At 36.2% G+C, this 7,488-nt stretch overlaps 1 non-coding gene across 1 annotated transcript; it reads right to left on the bottom strand.

Annotated features, from left to right (window-relative positions):
• Nucleotides 1-6,163: 6,163 nt before the first annotated feature.
• LOC149749167 (U6 spliceosomal RNA) lies at nt 6,164-6,273 on the bottom strand. Its single transcript, XR_016393420.1, has one exon. It is a non-coding gene; the product is annotated as a U6 spliceosomal RNA (small nuclear RNA).
• Nucleotides 6,274-7,488: the final 1,215 nt, after the last annotated feature.

Here is a 7,488-nt window from a genome sequence, read left to right as displayed (position 1 = left end):
CTTTGTCTGGTTTTGGTATCAGGGTGATGGTGGCCTCATAGAATGAGTTTGGCAGTGTTTCTTCCTCTGCAATTTTTAGGAAGAGTTTGAGAAGGATGGGTGTTATCTCTTCTCTAAATGTTTGATAGAATCACCTGTGAAGCCTTCTGGTCCTGGACTTTGGTTTGTTGGAAGATTTTTAATCACAGTTTCAATTTCATTACTTGTGATTGGTCTGTTCATATTTTCTATTTCTTCCTGGTTCAGTCTTGGAAGGTTATACCTTTCTAAGAATTTGTTTATTTCTTCCACGTTGTCCATTTTAGTGGCATAGTGTTGCTGGTAGTAGCCTCTTATGATGCTTTGTGTTTCAGCAGTGTCCATTGTAATGTCTCCTTTTTCATTTGTAATTGTATTGATTTGAGTCCTCTTGCTCTCTTTCTTGATGAGTCCTGCTAAAGGTTTATCAATTTTTTTATCTTCTCAAAGAACCAGCTTTTAGTTTTATTGATCTTTGCTTTTGTTTTCTTTGTTTCTATTTCATCTATTTCTGCTCTGATCTTTATGATTTCTTTCCTTCTGCTAACTTTGGGTTTTGTTTGTTCTTCTTTCTGTAGTTCATTTAGGTGTAAGGTTAGATTGTTTATTTGAGATTTTCCTTGTTTCTTGAGGTAGGATTGTTTTGCTATAAACTCTCCCCTTAGGACTGCTTTTGCTGCATCCCATAGGTTTTGGATCATCATGTTTTTGTTGTTATGTGTCTCTAGGTATTTTTTGATTTCCTCTTTGATTTCTTCAGTGATCTCTTGGTTATTTAGTAACATATTGTTTAGACTCCATGTGTTTGTGTTTTTTACGTTTTTTCCCCTGTAGGTGATTTCTAATCTCATAGTGTTGTGGTCAGAACAGATGCTTGACATGATTTCAGTTTTCTTAAATTTACTGAGGCTTGATTTGTGACACAAGATGTTATCTATCTTGGAGAAAGTTCTGTGTGCATTTGAGAAGAAAGTGTAATCTGCTCTTTCAGATGGAAATGTCCTGTAAATATCAATTACAACTATATGGTCTATTGTGTCATTTAAAGCTTTTGTTTCCTTATTAATTTTCTTTCTGGATGACCTGTCCGTTGGTGTAACTGAGGTGTTAAAGTCCCCCACTGTTATTGTGTTACTGTCAGTTTCCTCTTTTCTAGCTGTTAGCATTTGCCTTATATATTGAGGTGCCCCTATGTTAGATGCATATAGATTTATAATTGTTATATCTTCTTGGATTGATCCCTTGATCATTATGTAGTGTCCTTCCTTGTCTCTTGTAACATTTTTTATTTTAAAATCTATTTTATCTGATATGAGTATTGCTACCCCAGCTTTCTTTTGATTTCCATTTGCATGGAATATCTTTCTCTATCCCCTCACTTTCAGTGTGTATGTGTCCCTAGGTCTGAAGTGGGTCTCTTTTAGACAGCATATACATGGGTCTTGCTTTTGTATGCATTCAGCCAGCCTGTGTCTTTTGGTTGGAGCATTTAATCCATTCACATTTAAGGTAATTATCGATATGTATGTTCCTATTACCATTTTCTTAATTGTTTTGGGTTTGCCTCTGTAGGTCCTTTTCTTCTCTTGTGTTTCCCACTTAGAAAAGTTCCTTTAGCATTTGTTGTAGAGCTGGTTTGGTGGTGCTGAATTCTCTTAGCTTTTGCTTTTCTGTAAAACTTTTGATGTCTTCGTCGAATCTGAATGGGATCCTTGCTGGGTAGCATAATCTTTGTTGTAGGTTCTTCCCTTCCATCACTTTAAATATATTGTGCCACTCCCTTCTGGCTTGTAGAGTTTCTGCTGAGAAATAAGCCATAAACCTTACAGGTGTTCCCTTGTACATTATTTGTCATTTTTCCCTTGTTGCTTTTTATAATTTTTCTTTGTCTTTAATTTTTGTAAGTTTGATTACTATGTATCTCAGCGCATTTCTCCTTAGGTTTATCCTGCCTGGGACTCTCTGAACTTCTTGGACTTGGGTGGCTATTTCCTTTCCCATGTTAGGGAAGTTTTTGACTATAACCTATTCAAATATTTTCTTGGGTCCTTTCTCTCTTCTCCTTCTGGCACCCCTATAATGCAAGTGTTGATGCCTTTAATGTTGTCCCAGAGGTCTCTTAGGCTGTCTTCCTTCCTCTTCATTCTTTTCTCTTTATTCTTTTCTGTGGCAGTGATTTCCACCTGTCTGTCTTCCAGGTCGCTTGTCTGTTCTGCTGCCTCGGTTATTCTTCTATTGCTTCCTTCTAGTGTATTTTTCATTTCAGTTATTGTATTGTTTATCTCTGTTGGTTTGTTCTTTAATTTTTCTAGGTCTTTGTTAAACATTTCTTGCATCTTCTCAATCTTTACTTCCAATCTTTTTCTGAGGTCCTGGATCATCTTCACAGTCATTATTCTGGATTCTTTTTCTGGAAGGTTGCCTAACTCCATTTCATTTAGTTCTTTTTCTGGAGTTTTATCTTGTTTCTTCATCAGGTAATAGTCCTCTGCCTTTTCATTTTGTCTGTCTTTCTGTGAATGTGGTTTTCATTCCACAGGCTGCAGGACTGTGGCTCTTGCTTCTGCTCTCTGCCCCCTGGTGGATGAGGCTATCTAAGAGGCTTGTGCAAGCTTCCTGATGGGTGAGGGACTGGTGGTGGGTAGCGCTCTGCAGTGATATCTTAATACAGAGATCAATTAAAAAATTTGTCTCAGTTCCTTTTGGATATTTACATATAAATAGACACACAATGACAATAATTTTCCTCCTTCATGAGTTTAGATTCCAAGTCAGGGATATTTATGTAAGCTGGGTTCAGTAATAAAAGAACCAATACACTTAAGCAAGTCAGGTCCCGTACATAATTTGTTTAAGAACATATGTGTTGTTTTCATTTCCCTTTATAGAGTGAAGACACATATGCCCGGAATTTTTTTTCATCCACTTCACCAAAGAAAATAATTTTCAGCCAGTTCTCTGATGCTTCCTCATAAAATAGGACAGCAGCATGAATCAGCCCAATAACACAAAAACACCTACTAATTCAGTTATATAATCAATTGTTTAAAACCATAGTCCGCAAACACAGATATGCACTCATACTCACATACCTACACATCTTATTTTAAGTGTATTGTAAGTATTTCACTTTCATTATTATTCTATCTTGATTTGTGTTAGTAACCCTTGTCCACCTACAGTTTCTGAACAGTCAGACCCTGCTTTGTCAAACGTGAAAGACAGTGCTCACTTGACTGTGGTTTTAAGTGGCTGAAGGAGATTAAAGAAGTGATTTCACCCCCTATTTGAAGGAATTTGAATGTATTCTTGTTAATTCTAGTGCTCTCCACATTTAACTATGGAAATGAGCAAACTATATATAATTAACACGGGGAAATAAAACCAGAATGCTTGACTTGTAAATGGCAATTAAAATTTTAAATCTTATTGCTAGTTCTACCTTAAATTCATTGCGTTTGAACTATTGATTTATTAGTTTTTAGGAGTGAGAGCTGTTAAAGTAACTAAACAAGGAGGGGTGGAGACTGAGGTAGCTCTAATGCCTTGGCAGCCTATCTGAGTAAACCAAAACTTAAGCCAGAGTCAATAAACTTGAATCCGAGAAAATGAAACTTAAGAACAACCATTCACAGCTGGCTAGACTAACACAAGTTAGGCAACTGCTTAAGTTATAGCCAATCAAATAATTTCCTTGCTTTGCTTTCCTGTCTTCTCTATTAAATCCTCTCCCCTAGCTCCTGTGGGTGGAGTGCCCCTAACCACTTTCAGTTTGGTGCTGCCTGATTGGAACTGATTTATGCTCATATAAATTCTTGAAAATTTTAATGTGTGTCATTTTATCTTTTTACAGCACTTAATATCAGAAGAAATTTCAGAACATGATACTCAGGTGCCGAGTGGGTCCATACAAACCCAGCGATCAACAAATAAAAATATTTTGGAAATGTTTCTTTAAACATTTCTGGAGATATCTCTTTCATAAATTTCTCCAATGTTTAAAACACTATGGTTTTCAAATTCTTCCTTTAATCTATTCAAAAAGTCCCCTGATTTGGTTTAAACTTTGCTAACCTCAACTTTTTTGTTCCTGTGTAGTAGAAACCTGTCTAAGAGAAATTCACCAATATCTTGATGACACATTAGTTAGCTTTGTGTATATAATATTAATCCTGAATACAAATATCTACTTCTGAATACTATGTACTTGAAAGATAACAGGCAGTCCTTATCACAATTCAGAACCATAAAAAGTGATTGTACAAGCTGAAACTTAGAAAGTGATCCTAATAGTCAATGGAAAAATCATGATTATTCTATAACCTTTAATTTTTTTGCAAAAATATTAAAAAACTCTCTTAGTTATAAATGTATAGAGGAATGGAAAAAATATTAAAACTACTATTTATCTAGTGCACTGTTATTAAAAAACTAGAAAAATAGAAAATTAAAGTTTTTGTTTCTTTGTAAAAATCTTACCAAGAATAGTTTGAACAGTGCTTGCCTTCTTTTTGCTGTATAACTTATGATAAAGAGTGAGCATTTTTCTTCTACGGGTTGGTAAATTTCTAAGTTTGGATCAGCTTCTAACATAATATTCATTGCATTTGCAATTTTGTGAAATATCTTCGAGAGTTTCTTTAATGTGAATTTTTTTTTTTGCCAGCATCACTTCCTCTGGGACACCTTTATCCTTTTCATCACAATCACTTTCCTCAATTATGCCAGTAAGTTCACCTTTGCTAAGTTCCTCTGGCCATATCTGTAGAGTCCCTCTCATGGAGTCAGTGTGAACATTTCCACAGGCAAGGATTTCATCTTAAACTCCATTTATGTACAATTCAAATCCTGCAAAGTTATTTGCACAGTGAGGTAAAAGTTTCCACTATACGGTGCACCTTTTACTTTCTGCCTCGATGCTTGAATGTTCTCAGTTGCATACTTTATGTCATCTTTTTTCCCAAACTCAGCCAAAGAAATGGCATGATCTCCTGCTGTAGCATCAATAACCTGTCCAAAAGTCCATCTAAGGTAATAGGCTTTAAAAGTTGAACTACCTTTTTGGTCCAGTGACTGGATTAATGATATTGTGTTTGGTGGTAAAAAGTGTATTTTCACATTTTCATTGAAGTACCCAAGGAAATTAGAGTGATCTGGAGAATTATCCACCAGTAATAGTGCTTTAAAAGTTAAATATTTTTTGCGTATAGTATCTCTTTACCACTGGGAGATAAGGAGGCACTAAAACTACATGTTTTGTTGTATATGCATGAGTAACAGATGTACGGTGACCAATCACTGACAGACTTGCAAAGAAATGACATGATTTGTCACTGATCATGATATGTGCACCTGTTATTTATGTAGTGATTTGTGGATTGAGGAGATGGTAGCAGACAGTTCTTTATGCAATCACTCACAGTTAATATACACTGGGAACTGAATGTCAAACAGTGTTGTTGGGGGACTGGTGTTATTTAATTAAACCAGAATAACTGAAATGCTCTGCAAGAAAAGAACTGCCTTTACTAAGTTCAACAGATTTGTCTGAGGCTTCTGTATTTAACTGATCTCTTCCTGAAAATGTGCTCAGCTGCTCATTTTTTAAAATGATAGTAATAAGCTTTATAATGTAAGAAATAATTTTAATTTGGTGAACTTTAAAGTATAAATTATTATTTTAAGTTCCTTACACTAATAAGGAAGCTGGTGTGTGGACTCTGGCTTCCCTCTTGATGTGCAGCTCAGGAAGGCAATAGGAAAGAACGATTTCCGTGTCCCCCCTGCATGGGTTAGTCAAGCAGCCACTGAAAACTGCACCTGTAGTGTTCGTCAGTGGATAACAGAAGACTGGCACATCGGATCAGACACAGATCTTCACTGCATTAGCCTGCCTAGAGTGGAGTCTTAAAGAAGAAAATATGCCACAATTACATGCAAAGCATCCTTGAGAAATAGTGATTTGGGCAGGGGTAGGTAACAGACCTAGGGGAAAATCCCCAGTCTGGCCAATCAACACAAAGGAAAGTTTTTCTGATTTCCAGTAACTTAAAAACATTTTTCAAAAACTAAAAACAGGTTTGTTGAGGTATAATTTTTGCAACATAAAATTTACTCATTGTAAGTGTACAGTTCAGTAAATTTTAAAGACAGGGAACAACTGATGAATTTGCATGTCATTCTTGTGCAAGGCCTTGCTAATCTTTACCAAGTTGAACCAATTTTCATTCCAATATGTGCTGCCAAGTCAAGCACTCTCGGAATTTAAATTTTTGGCAGAAAATTACCATCTAATAGTTTTCAGAACATAAGGGGAAGGATACCTTAGTATTTATTATTATGATGGATTTGGAAGTATTTCAATAATATATAGATAAATAAATATCCAGCTTCAGCTAAAAGTTACTGAATCTTCATTTTAGTTTTAGGACATTGTCATTATCCCCATTTTATAAGTGAAGGAAGAACTTTCAGCAAGGTTAAGGAACTCAACTGAGGGACAAAACTGGTCCATTTTAGAGCTGGGATATGATCTTACATCTTCTGACTCACATCACACCGGGATAGAAGGTTCTCTATCTGGTGATGATCCATCAACTATAGCAATAATAGGTAATATTCATTGCCGTCTCACATAAGCCATTCTAAGTTCTCCACTGTGGTATTTCATGTAGTTCTTATGAGAACTCTATGAGGTACACATGATTATTTTCAGTAGTACATAAATGTACTGTACCCTCCTATTTGAAACAGTAACTCTCCCTTCATTTTCTGCTATGATTCTGTTTTATTTTGCTCCTTTGCACTGATGCCCCCCTAACCTAAATTCAGATTGATGTTTCCAACTCAAATTCAAGATTACAGGGCTTTTACTTAACTTACTCTTTTTTACATCTGTATTTTCTTTCTTTATCACTGAGAATGGTGGTTCTCAAGGGCATGGAGAATAATAGAAGAATCTCCTAATCGCTTATTTTTTTCTATCTAATACTGCATATACAGCAGTCTTAGAGTGGCAAAACTGATACTACCACCAGTATGATTACTGAAACCATTAGCATTGTTTTCCTTTGGTTCTCCCTAATATTTCCCATTTATTTATAGCTGTTTTACACCTATATTGTCTGAGAATATAGTCATTTCATACCATATTCTCTTCCCCTTGTTCTTCATTTAATCTTACTGCTCTAGATAACTATATATTCATGCACCACCAGACCTCACATCAGTGTCTCTCTAGTCATTTTGTTTGTCTGAAGGTTATTCTCTAGTAGATTCCTTAGTAAGGACTCAAGAGAACAATATTCCTGGAATGATTGCATGTTGATAAAAGTTTGCTTATGGGCTTCCCTGGTGGCGCAGTGGTTGGGAGTCTGCCTGCCGATGCAGGGGACGCGGGTTCGTGCCCTGGTCCGGGAGGATCCCGCATGCTGCGGAGCAGCTGGGCCCGTGAGCCATGGCCACTGAGCC

This window comes from Delphinapterus leucas, chromosome 5, assembly GCF_059928025.1.
Source record: "Delphinapterus leucas isolate spDelLeu-1000000601 "Yukka" chromosome 5, BTC_Dleu_Yukka2, whole genome shotgun sequence".
NCBI lineage: Eukaryota > Metazoa > Chordata > Mammalia > Artiodactyla > Monodontidae > Delphinapterus > Delphinapterus leucas.
Note: the sequence above shows the minus strand (reverse complement) of the source record. Positions and strands in the feature narration are given on the sequence as shown.